We start from the raw sequence: 15,117 nt of genomic DNA on the forward strand, positions 1-15,117 counted from the left end.
CACCTGAAGAAATTAGAAAGTCATGGGATAGGAGATAATGTCCTATTGTAGATTAAGAACTGGTTAAAAGGTAGAATACAGAGTAGGGTTAAATGGGTAGTATTCTCAATGGAGAACGGTAGATAGTGAGACTCCCCAGAGGTCAGTGCAGGAACCGCTGCTTTTTAACATATTTATAAATGATCTAGAGATGGAAATAACTAGTGAGGTCATTAAAATTGCTGATGACACAAAGTTGTTCACAGTTCTTAATTAAGAAGAGGTTTGTGAAAAATTGCAAGACTTTAGAGACTGGGCATCAAAATGGCAGACGACATTTAATCTAAGTGCAAAGTGATGAATACCTAAGTAATGTAAATGCGCACGAGTCGAGTCTCTAATCTGAAAGGAAACTCTGCAATGAGAGGGCATAGGATGAAGTTAAGAGGTGATAAGCTTCAGAGTAATCTAAGGAAATACTTTTTTTACAGAAAGGGTAGTAGATGCATGGAACAATCTCTGGGATCTCTCGGAGAGAGAAAGAGGTAATGGTTACTGCGGATGGGCAGACTAGATGGGCCATTTGGCCTTTGTCTGCCATCATGTTTCTGTTTCTATGAATGTGGGAAAGAGGAACTTGAACTATAGCTACATGATTCCACATTAGAAGTCAGCACCCAGGAAAAGAATCTAGGTGTCGCTGTTGATAACATGTTGAAACCATCTGTTCAGTGTGCAGCAGTAGCTAAGAAAGCAAATAGAATGTTAGGAATTATTAGGAATGGCAAGAAAAGTAAAAATAAGAATGTTATAATGCCTTTTGTGTCACTCCTTGGTGCAACGGCCACTTGAATACCGTGTGCAATTCTGATCACCGCATCTAAAAAAAGATATAGCAGAATTAGAAAAGGTATAGAGAAGGGCAATAAAAATTGATAAAAGGGATGGGATGACTTCCCTATGAGGAAAGGCTAAAAGGCTAGGGCTCTTTAGCTTGGAGAAGAGACGGCTCAGGGGGTGATATGATAGAGGTCTATAAAATGCTGAGTGGAGTGGAGTGGGACAGGTGGATGTGAATTGCTTGTTTACTAGGACTCTATAGGGGGCATACAAACAAATCAAAGGAAATTTTCTTCATTCAATGTGTAATAAAACTCTGAAATTAGTTGCTAGAGAGTGTGGTGAAAGCAGTTAGCTTAATCAGGATTAAAAAAACGAAGGTGTGGATAATTTCTCAAAAGAGGAGCTCATAATTCATTATTGAAGTGGACTTGAGAAAATCCACTGCTTGTTCCTAGGATGAGCAGCATTAAATCCGTTTTACTCCTTGGCGTCTTGACAGGTACTTGTGACCTGGGTTGGCTACTGTTGGAAACAGGATGTTGGGCTTGATGGACTTTCGGTCTATCCCAGTATGGCAACTCTTATGTTCTAAACTAGTAAAAGGGTGTCAATTAATTTTATAAAGGAAATTTAATATATCTAGTTCCACTCTTGAATTTTAGTTCTCATTTTTGAAGAAAGAAAAAGAAAACTCAGGGTTTATTACTGGTTTTCTGGCCTTTCCCTAGATCACTAGTTTGATAAATGTCATAAACTGATGCCTTCTTTAGTTACATAACATCTCTCTCGCTCTCTCTCTCTCTCTGTTAATGCACATTCTGGATAACTAAAGCAACTTGTTTTGTTCATCTATTGAAAGTACATTAAACTCACTTTCAAATTAACCCATCTTGAATCTAGAGGGACAATCAACCTGTTATGTGTATTATGTGAAGAGCATCGAGAAGCTAGAGGTGTAACCTGCCTAGTTAGGTGCTTAGAACCACAGCAGCAGTGACCAAGCTGCACTAGGCTTTCGACAAAGGCACTCTAGCAACCTTTACTGAGCAACAACTGCAACCCTAACGGCAGTGCTATGGTTGAATTATGGTAGCCTACATGGACTGACCAGGACTATAACACAAACTTCAATGAGCGTAGGGACATCAGAGGTCTTGGACAATGACTTTGCGAGTTATACGCAACTCTGCCTCATGCATATTCTTGAAAATGTGACTGACTGGGGGGTCCCCAAGGACAGGTTTAAGAACCACCTTAGAATGTTTATGTTACTTTAAACTGCTACAGATACATTTATATCGGCCTCTAGTATTACTATTATTTTATTTTGAATGTTATAGCAATACACAAAGTATGGATGTCCTGCTGACCCACAAATTATTATGTCCCTTTACAAAGCAAGAAACCAGTTTTTCACTTGCATCACCTTATTAGTAGTTAGTAAGAATGCAACTATTTATTAAGACCACAATTTTACAAGGATACTCACATGTAATTGTGATTCCAGAACACCGACATCTATATGTAGGATCCACATCATATCTAAATGGCAAGAGGAAAGGATTAGGTTCTTACCTCGATAATCCTGTCCGTAAGAGCAGCAAATGATTCCTTATGGATGGGTTGTGTACCCCAACTTTCAAGTTGGATTGTAGAAGGCATCAATCATTTTTCTCAGCTCCATTTACAGCTGTAGTGAGAAAGATGTGGGATGTGGCGTGGTCAAAAAGAAACATGAGAGTGGTTTGGGCAAGCTTACAATATTGTGAATTTCCCATTTCATAAAGGGAACAGAAGTCATGTCTGCATTTACACTTGCTCCATCCCTTATTGGGGTCTCTAGTGCTACTAATGTTCAAGATCCACAAACTCTTGACTGATATCTTATCCCTTACATACCATCACATACACTTCGTTCCTTACAACAAAATCTCTTGGTCATCCCAACCACCTATCACATTACCTACGACACTAATAGTCATTGGAGTTTTTCAGTTATAGGACCTACTCTCTGGAACAATCTCCCTTACTACCTCAGGCATGAATCATCTTTGAACAAATTTAAAGCCCAGCTAAAAACATTCATGTCTTCAACCAATGACCTTTTACTTGATCCATCTTTGGGCTTCTTGCTTTTTCCATCCTTAGATATCTGATATGCGGCCTGCGGTAGCAGCAGCGAGATAGCTTTCCTATCTTACCCTGTTCCCCATCCCTCTGTCCTATCAAGAATTATAGCTCCCTCTTTGATCTTCTCTTTTTTACCCACTTCATCCCCACTAATCCTCTACCTCGGCTATTATTATTTCTATTTTTTTGTAAACCACTTAGAAATATTGCAATGAGTGGTATATCAGATATAAACCTGGAAACTTGGTGTCTAATGGGAGAAGGGGTGCTCCAACTCATCCTGGGTTCAAAATGACAGATAACAGGGACCCCAGTAAGGCCAGGAATGGGATTGGGGGGAGTTGTGGTGGTGGGGGACCTGATGTCTGGAGGGAGGTGTGATTGGGAAGGCTGCCTGTCCTTTCTACCTATTCCTTCAGGCAGGCTTTTCTGTCTGGCCTGAAGCAGGTGTAATGCAGATATCTTCCAATTTTTTTATACTGACATGTGTTCCCACTAGGAGTTGGGCTGCCAAATAAGGACCATAGGCGCCATGAATATAGTAAGTAGTGCTGCCTGATTCACTTCAGTGAATCGATTCGTTGTCTTAAAAAAAAAAAAAAAAAAAAAAAATTTGGACTCATCCACCCCCACCCCTTCCGGTAAGACCTAACATACCTCAAGGCCTCCTACAGCAGCAGCAGTGGTGGTCAGCAGAAGCAGCACTCTGAAAGGGCTGCTCATGGCCTTCCTCGTCCCGCCGGGGCCTTCCCTCTGCTGCATCATCAGTTATGTCACTGATGATACAGCAGAGGAAAGCCCTGGCAGGACAGGCCCGTTCAGAGTTCTGTTTCTGCTAACTGGCCATCCTGCTGCTGCTGCTGCTACTGCTGCTATGGGAGACCCAGAGGTATGTCAGATCTCATGGTGGGAGGGTTGGTGGGGTGCTGCTGCACAAGTGGATGGGAGGGATGGAAAGTTGCTGCACAGGGAATGGGTAAGGGGAGGAAAGATGCTGCACATGGTGGGAGAGAGGAAGAATTGTTAGGGTGGAGGAGAGGAAGGAAGAGATGAACCAAAGAGGGTAGAAATGGGTAAGAGGGAGAAATTCTGCATATGGTGGAGCGGAGGGAGACATGGATGGAGAAGGGAGGGAGAAATGTTGGACATAGGGTGGAGGGCAGGGAGAGATGGTGCATGAGGGAGAAATAAATGTTGCGCATCATAATGGAGGGGAGGAAGGGAAAGATGCTGCATGGATGGAAATAACAGAGGTTTGACCCAGAGTAGAAGGCGGGGGGAGGGGGAGAGAGAGAGATGGTAGACAGTGGGTAAGAAACAAATTTTGGCTATGGCATTGGAAGGTAGAAAAAAATATTTTTATTTTCTATTTTGTGATTATAATATGTCAAATTTGAAATGTGTATCCTGCCAGAGCTGGTGTTAGGCAGCGAGCATGAGTTAGGACCTAAAAGAGAGAGGAAAAGTCTTTATTTATTTTGTTTACACCAAGGGTAGGGAACTCCGGTCCTTGAGAGCCGTATTCCAGTCGGGTTTTTCCCAATGAATATGCATGAGATCTATTTGCATGCACTGCTTTCAATGCATATTCATTGGGGAAATCCTGAAAACCCGACGAATACAGCTCTTGAGGACCGGAGATCCCTACCCCTGGTTTACACTATAGTACTGGAATGGGATTAGAAAGGGCAAAGGGGAGTGGGATGGGTGAAAAGGTTACAAAATAATCCTGCCAGGACGTTTGAAAAAAGAAAAAAAAACAAAAAACAACCCAACAAAAACCCACACGAAATCGAATTGAAAAATCAATTCAATGGGTCAAATTGAATCAAAAAATTTTTTCCATGAATCGGGCAGACCTAATAGTAAGTGAACATTTGCCTGCCTGAGGGGAGAAAGACTGTCCAAGTAAAATACCTGTCCACCCAAGGAAAACGTATTCAAAATTACTTGCAAAAAGCAACTAACTAATGGAGAATATCATTAATGCCTCTGTATCATTTCAAGTGTGCAATTCTGGTCACCACATCTTGAAAGCAATAAGGTACAGAACAGGGCAACCAAAGTGATAAAGGGAATGGAATGGCCCTACTATGAGGAAAGGCTATAGAGCAGGAGTGCCCAACCCGCGGCCCATGGGTCACATGCGGCCCCATGAAGAATTCTGTGCGGCCCTGCTCACAATGCAGTGTTTTCCTCTGCCGGCTCCCTCCTCCGTCTTGCTGCAGCGTTTGCTTAAAGCCGCGAGCAGCGGATCCTATGTGCCTCTTGCGGTTGACCCGGAAATGTTCCCTCTGACGTTGCGACATCAGAGGGATCAGCCGCAGGAGGCGCATGGAAGACGCTGCCCGCGGCATTGAGCAAACGCTGCAGGCAAAGCTTTTGCTCCAAGAGCCGCAAGTTCAGTGCCGCCTGTAACTTCAGCCTGATCCTGGGGAGCCCATAGTGACCGAACATCAACGCGGCCACTGAGGAGGAGCTGATGACCCTGCCGGGGGTGAGCTGGGATGGGGCAGCTGCAGGTGGCACATACACCCATCGAGCCTTTCCCTGGCGTGCAATTGCCAACTCTTGCTGCGCATGGCCACATGGAACCTACAAGTTGCTCCATGGATAAGGCCAACAACCCAGTGCTCTGCATGATCCTGCTGGAGAACGGGTAAGGGATCAGCGGTATTAAGCAAATGCTTCACTTGTCCCTGAGGGGTAATTTGCGGGTGAATGCTGCGCTGCTGATGGGTGTTTGAGTGGGGGGGGGGAGAAATGCTGATTCTGCACAGGGAAGGGAAGGGGGGAAAAGAAATGCTGCTGCTGCACTCAATTGGGAAGAGAGAGGGAAGGATGGAGAAGGAAAAGGGAGAGGAATGAGAGATGTCAAGTCCATGGGAGGGGAGGGGAGGGAAGGAGACAGATGCCAGGCCAGGGGAAAGGAAGGAAGGAGAGAAAGGAATGAGAGGGGATGCCAGATAATGGAGGGGAAGGGGGAGTTGGAAGGAGAGGAGAGATGCCAGGGCATGGGGGATGGAAGGGAAACTAAGGAGACAAATGCCAGACCAGAGGGAGAAGAGGTGCCACAGAGGAGGTACCAGGGCATGGGGAGGGGAGGGACGGAAAGGAGAAGAAAGAGATGTCAGAGCATAGGGGAGGGGTGGAGACAGAAAAATGGAGAGGGGGTGAAGCTGAACTGAATCATATACAAAGGAGAGAAGGGGCACAGGATAGATAGTTTATGGAACGAGTATAGAAAGAGGGAAGATATCATATGGAACGGGGAGAGAGCAGACAGAGAAATGGAAGGGGCAGAGAGAGAGGGCAGACAGTGGATGGAAGGGGCTGATGCTGCATGGCAGACAGATACTGTCTAGAAAGAAGAGAGTGAGGATAAGATGATTAAAGCAAGTGGGATTTGTTGAGAGACGGGTTTTTTGGGGTGGGAGGGTATTAAAAGAAGTTCCAGATTGGAAGAGAGATGGAACCATGGGAGGGCAGGAGGGAAGAGAGCTGGGATAAGATGATGCTAGGGGATGGAAAGAAAGGGATGGCTTTATAGCCTGACCAGTGGAGAGAGGAAAGGGGATTCTGAAAGTGGTGAGCCATGTGGATGAGGTCAAAATGGAGATGACAAGATGATTGAGAGAGCAGCGAGTACAGTGGTAGAATGGGGAGTAGATAGAAGGGGAGCAGATAGAATGGGGAGTATAATAGAAGGGAATAGGAGGCTGGGAAAGGAGTGAGATGGAAAATGGGAGAGCTAGAGACAAAGAAGATGGAGAATTGAGAGATAGCTGAACATTTTGCTCGTCTCTGCACCCTCTCCAGCAGTTTTATATCCTTCTTTAGGTTGGGAGACCAATGTTGGACACAGTATTCCAAGTGTGGTCTGACCATTGCTCTATAAAGCGGCATTATGACTTTCTTCGATCTACTCGTGATTCCTTTCTTTATCATGCCTAACATTCTGTTTGCTTTCTTTGCCGCTGCTGCGCATTGTGCCGATGGCTTCAGGGTCCTATCTATCAGTACACCCAGGTCTTTTTCTTGTTCGCTCTTACCCAGAGTTGCGCCTGATATTCTATACTCGTGTTCCTTATTCTTACTACCTAAATGCATTACTTTGCATTTCTCCACGTTGAACTTCATCTGCCATTGCTCTGCCCATTTCTCTAACTGATATAAGTCGCTCTGGAGTTCCTCGCTGTCCTCCTGCGATCTGATTGCCCGGCATAGCTTTGTGTCGTCTGCAAACTTAATGATCTCACTGGATATTCCGTCTTCCAGGTCATTGATATAAATATTAAATATGATCGGCCCAAGTACCGAGCCCTAGGGCACACCACTAGTCACTTTTTCCCAGTCTGAGAACTTCCCATTTATGCCCACTCTCTGCTTTCTGTTTTCCAGCCATTTGCCTATCCACCTTTGTATATCTCCCTCTATTCCATGGCTTTGTAGTTTCCTGAGAAGTCTTTCATGTGGAACTTTGTCGAATGCTTTCTGGAAGTCCAAATATATTATGTCCACCAGCATTCCACTATCAATTTGCTTGTTCATGGTCTCAAAAAATTGAAGTAAATTCGTTAAACATGATTTCCCTTTCCTGAACCCATGTTGACTGGGTTTCAGCAAGTCGTGTATATCTAGGTGCCGTACTATGCTATCCTTGATCAGTGCTTCAACCATCTTTCCAGGGACAGATGTAAGGCTCACAGGTCTGTAGTTGCCCGGTTCCCCTCTTGATCCTTTTTTGAAAATTGGCATGACATTCGCTATCTTCCAGTCATCTGGTATCTATCCAGTTCTGATTGTCAGATTGGCAAGTTTTTGCAATAACTCTCCGATTTCAACCTTCAATTCCTTTAAGACTCTCGGGTGAATTCCATCCGGTCCAGGGGATTTGTCACTTTTAAGTTTGTCGATCTGGTTGTATATCTGATCCAACTCCACTTCAACTGTGGTGAGGCTGTCTTCTATTACTCCACTAAACACTTTCACTGCTTCTGGTATTTTTGCGGTATCCTCCTCCGTAAAGACGGACGCAAAGAAGGAATTTAGTTTGTCTGCAATTTGTTTATCTTCCTTGATGTACCCTTTTCTTCCCTGGTCGTCCAGGGGTCCCACCGCCTCTTTTGCGGGTTTTTTCCCTTTCACGTATCTAAAGAAGGGCTTGAAGTTTTTGGCCACTTGCATTATTTTTTCCTCATAGTCCTTTTTGGCATCCCTCACCGCCTTGTGACATTTCTTCTGATCATCTTTATGTTTTTTCCATGCTTCGGTTGTTTTCATGTCTTCATTCCACCATGTTTCTGTTATGCCAATGATTTCCAGTTCATCGTGTCTTGCTATTGTCTCCAATTCCTCCATTTTGTTTCCCAGACTTCTAGCATTCATATACATACATTTGAGTTCTCTTTGTGCTACCTTCTTGGACTTTCTTTGCTTGGCTCTCTACTGTTTCTTTCACGGTATCCTTTTCTGCTCCTGCGTTGTCTCCCTTGTTTGCTTTGTGGTCGTCCCTTCCTGCCTTGTCTCACTTATTTGCTGTGAGGTCGTCCCCTCCTGTGTATGTAGTTGCCCGTGGTTCCTTCGTCGGGGCATCCTGTCTCCCGGGCCATCGACTGTCGACTTTCCCCTGTCTTTTAGTTTAAAGCCTTCTCGATGGCCTTCTTCATGTTGCCTGCCAATACTCTTGCTCCTTCCTTGTTGAGGGGTAGTCCATCCTTTCTGTAGTAATTGCTTTTTCACCAGAATACCGTCCAGTTGCGCACAAAGTCAAAGCCTTCCTCTTCGCTCCATCGTCTCATCCAGGCGTTTATCACTTGCAATTCCCCTTGTCTCTTACCATCCGCTCTTGGTACCGGGAGAATCTCTGAGAAAGCCACTTTCACCTCCCTGATCTTCAGTTTTCTTCCGAGTGAGCGGAGCTGGCCCTTCATCTCTTCCTTGTCATACTTCCGCCCGCTCACATCGTTGATCTTATTTGGGATCTGTTCCTTTCTTCTATCATCTACTTGCTGTGGATTTTGACACCTCTACTTTTGGGCTAGCATAACAAGATTGTGATTATACATGGTGGGGGGGGGAGGGTTGTTTGCAAAAATGATATACAAGTAAGAATCAGATTAAAATTCGATAGGAGATATGGAGGCAGGAGACTAAGGAGTTGGGAAGGGGCCATAGGGAAAGGTGGTAGTGTTAGGAGACAAAAGGTCTATGAGAATGAGGGAGAGAATCCTGAAAGAGGCCACACTAGTGTATGTGTGGAGGGGGGGGGGACAGAGAAGGTGTCATTTAATATGCTTTCCCAATCACTGAGGAAAGAATGATCAAATCTGACCTGAACCAAATGCTGATGCATAAAAGCCAATAATTGCTGGGACAGCTGAACTGGCTCTCAACTAAGTTACACAATACAAATGAAGCTGGTTGTTCAAGTAAATGCCAAAAAAAGATCTTTAATAAGATTTTTTTCACCCCTTACTTAGGTGGAATCTAAGATGTCCTTGCATTACAAAAGTTTATTTATTTGCTAAGTTACTACCAGAACTATGATTTATTCCCAAAATTAGGAACTCGGGCTCAAATTTTGTAATCAGCGCTTAGTTAGGCACCTATTTTGGAGGAGCCAACTAGATAGGCGCCTATCTAAATTGAATAACAAGCTCAATTAAGCTTTTTAATCAGCATTGATTGAAATTTAGGTGCCTATCAAGAAAAGTGTGATTCTGTAATAAGGTGCCTCTAAAAATATGGGCGGCCTTCAAAAAAAATAGGTGCTTTGCATGTTAGGCGTGGGTGTAGCTACGTGTTAGGCGCCTTCTTACAGAATCACTGCTCTTAAGCGTGCTTAAGCGCTTGCATGGGCACCACACTTTTAGCTGTACCTAGAGCTGGCCTATTTAATGGGTGCCCCCCAAATAGGTGTGGCCTATTTAATGGGCGCCCCCAAAATAGGTGCCGCTTGGCATGATTCACTAAACAGCACCCGATTTTACTTGAATTGCGCTGAACATTGCCTATATCGGTGCCCAACTTTTGGGCACTTCTTATAGAATTCGCCCTTCAATCTTCTGAAGCACGAGAAAGGACATGGGGAAGATGATTAGGGCAGTGTATGAAGAAAAACCAATAGTTATTGGAGTGTGACCTGCAGAATCCATAGGCTTGATCAAACCTTCCTTCACACCAACATGACAATGATTCATTCTCAGTTTGAGCCATGGATTGATTGGTGGTCCTTTGTTGGCCCTTTAGAGATGCTGCATGCACAGGATGCCATTTTGTGAGGGTTCCCAGGGTGCAGCTGGGCAGAGAAAATACAACTTAACTGATTTTATAATTGGGAGAAGCTGGCTTTTAGAAACATGAAAAATGATGACAGATAAGAGAGCATATGGCCCAACAAGCCTCCTAGCCATAACATCTACTATCCCTTATTCTCTTGTCCCATGCTTTCTTAAATTCAAATGCAGACTTCATCTCCATCGCTTCCACTGGGAGGCTGTTCCAAGCATCCACCACCCTTTCTATAATTAAGTATTTCCTTAGATTACTTCTGAGCCTATGCCCCTCATTCCAGAGCTTCCTTTCACTTGAAAGACTCACCTCTTCAACATTTATGTCACAGAGGTATTTAAATGCATCATGTCTCCCCTCTCCTGCCTTTCTTCCAAAGCATACATATTAAGATCTTTTAAGTCTGTCTGTATATGCTTTATGCAGAAGACACCTGACCTTTTCGCAGCTGCCCTCTGGACCGACTCCATCTTGTTTATACCTATTATATACCTAGGGACTTAGAATTTAGCACATATGCGTATAGGGTTGTCGATGTTCTCCGTCATGGGTGTAAAGCTGTGGAATGGATAGGGAGGGCCAATGTGCTTGTGTAAACCCAGGGATTTAAAAAAAAATTTTTTTTTGAAGACCTATTTGTATGTGTCAGCTTTTATGTGAAATTAGGGCATTCAATGCATTAGGTTCTGGAAGAGTTGATTGCTTGATATATGTTTTAAATGTTATATGTCTATTGTACACTGCTTTGGTTTAAAGCGGTATATAAGTTTTTAAAAAAATAAATAAATCCTATGCTGAAGGGCTGTCGAGTAAGATTTGCCTCTTTGCGGATGATATCAAAATTTGCAATAGACACCCCAGATGGTGTGAACAACATGAAGAAAGACCTAGTGAAGAATGGTCTGAAATTTGACAGCTAGAATTTAATGCTAAGACATGCAAGGTCATGCATTTGGGCTGCAAAAACCCGAAGGAATGGAACAGTTTAGGGGAGTGGAACTTGGGTGTGATTGTATGTAATGATCTTAAGGTGGCAAACAGGTTGAAAAGATGATGGCGAGAGCTAGAAAGATGCTAGGGTGCATAGGATGAGGTATGGCCAGTAGGAAAAAGGAGGTATTGCTGAGACCTCATTTAGAATATTGTGTGTAATTCTGAAGACCACACCTTCAAAAAGAAGGATGGAGTTGATCCAGAGGAAGGCTACTAAAATGATGTGTAGTCTTCATCATAAAGTATATGGGGACAGACTTAAAGATCTCAATATGTATACTCTGGAGGAAAGACGTGAGAGGAGATATGATAGAAATGTTTAAATACCTATGTGATGTAAATGCGCATGAGTCAATTCTCTTTCATTTGAAGGGAAGCTCTGGAATGAGAGGGCATAGGATGAAGTTAAGAGGTGATAAACTCTGGAGTAATCTAAGGAAATACTTTTTTTTACAGAAAGAGTGGTAGACTCATGGAACAGTTTCTCGGAAGGGCAGACTGGATATGCCATTTGGCCTTTGTCTAGAGCAAACAAACCAAAACTGCAGACTTGTACACGGTGCAGGCAAATTTTATTTTGACAAATAAATCTTAACTAAAAACCTTTTACCAGACGGGGGACCCAACACGGTCCGTGTTTCGGACAACCTTCATCAGGGGTCCTAATAGGTACAAATACAATATTAAAACAACCATATAAAAATTAAGATAATAAAAGTGCTATATATGAATATTGTATGTTTTGATGATCCTACTTATATTTAAGATAGGTGTTTAGGAAAAAGAATTATAGATGTGTTGAAAGAAAAAATGGGTAAGAAAGAAAGGAAGAGAGGAAATTCATGCATAGTAAAAATGTATACATAAATATAAAAATATTTGAATTTGGCCTTTGTCTGCCATCATGTTTCTATGTTTCTATTATGTTCCTTGATTCCTTTCCAACTGTACCCTGGTCACCTTGTCACAAACAGGTAAGTGCAACAGCAGTTACAGCAGATTTTCAGAGACATTGCTTGGTTAAGTGCTGAAGAAAATCTGGGAATGGCTCATTCATCTCAATCTAATTTAGCTTTGTATAAGGTGACATTTACATGTGCCACTTTTCATACGTGGCCTTTGTTTGGTGTTATTTAGTCCACATAATATAATCCACCCCTGTCCAACTTCTAAATAGCTGAAATAAATCAAGAATTTTGGCCCTATCCAGTCAGCAAGTTCTCCTGTTCTGTATCTCGGCCCTAAATATTTAGGATTCTAGCCAACTGTTATCTGAAAGCCAACCAGTTACCCAGGTGAAACATGTTAGAGGGCAAAGTCCAGTTCCCAGTAGACAGGTGTGGACACAATGGAAAACACCATATGCAGTAACTGGTCTACTGGATTATAGCCTCAGAGAAACCAAACACTGAAGTTGGAAACCACCATAAAGGTAGTTTTCACCTCTGAGAAAGCTGGAGAAACCATGCTTCCTGTGCCACATCTGCTTTGTGGACATATTTTCTAGAACAGTCAATCTGGCACCCTGCACAATCCTTGGAGCTACCAAAAGAATGTTTAACCCTTGCATGCATACGTTAAATTTTCGAAAACTTTACACACCTGGAGTCATTTTGACCCCATCACTTACAAGCACTGAATGTTGCTTCAGCTTAATAATTTAGCAAATTCTCACTGTCATGGCACTCAAGTGAAACATTTATGTTTATAAAATGTACACGGTATTTAGGCCTACAGCACAACCGGTAATGTTTGAAAAATGTTTCTCACACTCACTGTACAAATGTTAAAAAAAAAAAATGGCTGTTAGCAGTGTTTCTTTTACAGCAAAACCTAACAAATTATTTTCACACATTTTCAACTTCTCTTATCTCATTTGTTGGGCATTACTTTGGAGATCCATTATGCCTTTTCCAGTGCTGTATTCCACTGCTTACAATGTTGCCTTCATAAACCTGTGGGGTCGATTTGACCCCAGGTGTGTATAATCAGTATAGCACAGTTACTTACCGTAACAGGTGTTATCCAGGGACACCAGGCAGCTATTCTCACATATGGGTGACGTCATCAACAGAGCCCAGATGAGGATGCCTCACAAGCAGACTTGCTTGAAGAAACTCGACGTTTCGAGTCGCCCGCACCGCGCATGCACGAGTGCCTTCCCGCCCAGCAGGGCGTGTCTCCTCAGTTCAGATAGCTAGCAGAGAAGCCAACCAGGGGAGGTGGTGGGTTGTGAGAATAGCTGCCTGCTGTCCCTGGATAACACCTGTAACAGTAACTGTGCTTTATCCCAGGACAAGCAGGCAGGTATTCTCACATATGGGTGACCTCCAAGCTAACCAGAATGGGATAGTGGGAGTGTTGGCAATTTAGGAGAATAAATTTTGTAATACTGTTTGGCCAAACTGTCCATCCCGTCTAGAGAAAGTATCCAGACAACAGTGAGAAGTGAAGGTATGAACCGAGGACCAAGTAGCAGCTCTACAAATTTCCTCAATAGGTGTAGATCTGAGGAAAGCTACTGAAGCTGCCATAGCTCTGACCTTATGGGCTGTGACTTTACTGTGAAGGCATAATCCAGCCTGGGCATAGCAGAATGAGATACAAGCCGCCATCCAGTTGGAGATGGTATGCTTACAAACAGGATGGCCCAACTTATTTGGATTGAAGGAAACAAAATGTTGAGGAGCAGTTCTGTGTGGTTTGGTGCGTTCCAAGTAGAAGGCCAAAGCTATTTACAGTCCAGAGTATGAAGAGCTGATTCTCCAGGGTGAGAATGAGGCTTTGGAAAAAACACTGGAAGAACAATGGATTGGTTGAGATTAAATTCCGAGACCACTTTAGGGAGGAATTTCGGATGAGTACGAAGAACCACTTTGTCATGATGGAACACCGTGAATGGTGGGTCAGCAACTAAAGCTTGCAGCTCACTGACTCTTCAAGCAGAAGTGAGGGCAATGAGAAACACCACTTTCCAAGTGAGATACTTCAGATGAGCCTTATCAATTGGTTCAAATGGAAGCTTCATTAGTTGAGTAAGGACAACATTGAGGTCCCAAACCACAGGAGGCGGTTTGAGAGGAGGTTTGACATTGAAGAGTCCTTTCATGAATTTGGAAACCACTGGATGAGCAGAGAGGGGTTTCCCTTCAATAGGCTGATGGAAAGCCGCAATTGCACTGAGATGGACTCGGATAGATGTAGAGGGGAGGGAAACTACGAGTTGACACCAGGAAATTCTTTTTCACAGAAAGGGTGGTTGATCGCTGGAATAGTCTTCCACTGCATGTGATCGAGGCCAGCAGCGTGCCTGATTTTAAGGCCAAATGGGATCGTCACATGGGATCTATTCACAGGGCGAAGGTAGGGGAGGGATCTATTCACAGGGCGAAGGTAGGGGAGGGACATTAGGGTGGGCAGACTGGATGGGCCTTGGCCCTTATCTGCCGTCTATTTCTATGTTTCTATGTTTAGACTTGAGGCCAGAATTGGATAAGTGCAAAAGGTAGTCCAAAACAGAAGATAAGGAGGAATGCTGAGGTTCCTTTTGATGAGAAAAACACCACGTAGAAAATCTAGTCCACTTTTGGTGATAGCATTGTCTAGTGGTAGGATTCCTAGAAGCTTCTAAAGCATCTCTTACAGATTGAGAAAACTGAAGAGGGGTTATGTTGAAAGGTACCAAGCTGTCAGGTGTAGAGACTTCAGGTTGGGATGAAGCAGAAATCCTTGACTCTATGTAAGCAGAGAAGGAAAAACTGGTAGAAGGTATGGCTCCCTGCTGCTGAGTTGAAGTAGAAGGGAGTACCAAGGTTGTCTTGGCCACCGAGGAGCAATTAGAATCATGGTGGCATGATCGTTCTTCAACTTGACCAGAGT

At 43.4% G+C, this 15,117-nt stretch overlaps 1 long non-coding RNA gene across 3 annotated transcripts in view; it reads right to left on the bottom strand.

Moving 5' to 3' along the window:
- The window catches only part of LOC117347275, an 89,862-nt gene that overhangs the window by 34,705 nt on the left and 40,040 nt on the right, over window positions 1-15,117 (bottom strand). For all 3 annotated transcript variants that reach the window (XR_004536761.1, XR_004536760.1, XR_004536762.1), the window contains one exon: window positions 2,398-2,512. This is a non-coding gene — a long non-coding RNA (uncharacterized LOC117347275). The remainder of the gene's footprint in view (window positions 1-2,397; window positions 2,513-15,117) is intronic.

This window comes from Geotrypetes seraphini, chromosome 13, assembly GCF_902459505.1.
Source record: "Geotrypetes seraphini chromosome 13, aGeoSer1.1, whole genome shotgun sequence".
Classification (NCBI taxonomy): domain Eukaryota; kingdom Metazoa; phylum Chordata; class Amphibia; order Gymnophiona; family Dermophiidae; genus Geotrypetes; species Geotrypetes seraphini.